Raw genomic sequence first — 1,406 nt, 5'->3', positions numbered from 1 at the left:
ACACACACATACACACACCACACTAACACACACATACACACACTACACACTCACACACACCACACACTAACACAGCTCACAGAGAGAGGGTGGGGGGCATGGGTAGAACATTAGCTCTTTCAGCCACCCGGTGAGTCCAGGTATGTACAGAGCACATGAGACTCAGGAGATGCAGCACACCTTCCTGTAGTAGACAATGATCACCAGGGTAAATAAAGACTGATTACTTTTATACAACCTCAGTAGCCAAGGAGGCCAAGGCACAAGCTGGCCATCACTTGAAATGGGGGGGGGGGGTGAGCTTAGGAGTTTCTTTGTCCAGGATAGCACAAGTTCTTCTAAATTAATAAATTTCACAAATACCTTTAACTCTTCTTGAAGAAACTAATATCTGAGCTAGTATTTTACAGACATGATTTCTTCTGATTAAAAAAATAAACAAATAAAGAAAATAATAAAAATCTAAGAGCTGCCTGAGTTTGATTCCTAGGACCCAAATAGTGAAAGGAGATAATCAATTCTCCTCTGACCACTGCATACACACAGACAATGGCAAATGTGCCCACACAAATACATGCACACACATACATACACACACATTAAATTAATTAATGAGTTTTAAAAGCATTCTAAACAAAATCAAGAACCCACAACAAAACTCAGAATCATTGAGTACCTTTCTGGAGAACAAGGTAGCAAGGAAATGATGCCTAGAAGGTCCAAGCAAACTGGTTCTTCTAGAAAAGGCTACGATTGTTGCAGTAACAGCTACATCCTTAAATCTCTGTGTTCCTCCTCAGAAAGCACAATGCAGCAGCATCTTATTACCCCTGTGGCCTCTGCAAACTGATCCTCCCTTAGGTCCTCCAGAGTCTGGTGGCCCAGCTCTTCTTAGACTGAGGCAGCACCTTCTGATCTGTGCTTTTGCCTTCCCTCAGTCTGCCTGTGTCTTAATTTCCCTAAACTTATAAAGACATCAGTCTTAGATGTAGGCCCACCTCCAAGCTCTCACCTTAGTTGGATTACATCTACAGTGATGCTATTTCCACTCAGTGTCACATTCACAGACAGACAGGTTCAGAATTTCAACACAGCTTCATAGCTGCAATTTTGCTACTGTGACAAATTGTAATGTAAATACCTGATATGCAGGATACCTAATAACTGACCCTTGTAGGGTCCAGACACACAGGTTGAGAACCACTGGCTTAGGGTGACAAATAACTGTGCTCCAAGCTCAGTCCCTTAAACAGTTTTCTTTTTCACAGGCTTTCTCTGTGTAACAGCCCTGTCCTGCGACTCACTTAGTACTGCTGGCCTGGAACTCACAAAGTTCCACCTACCTGACTCTGCTTCCTGCATACTAGTACTCAATGTGTGTGCCACCATACGCAGGCACTAAACAG

This window comes from Phodopus roborovskii, unplaced genomic scaffold (assembly GCF_943737965.1).
Source record: "Phodopus roborovskii unplaced genomic scaffold, PHOROB, whole genome shotgun sequence".
NCBI lineage: Eukaryota > Metazoa > Chordata > Mammalia > Rodentia > Cricetidae > Phodopus > Phodopus roborovskii.
Note: the sequence above shows the minus strand (reverse complement) of the source record.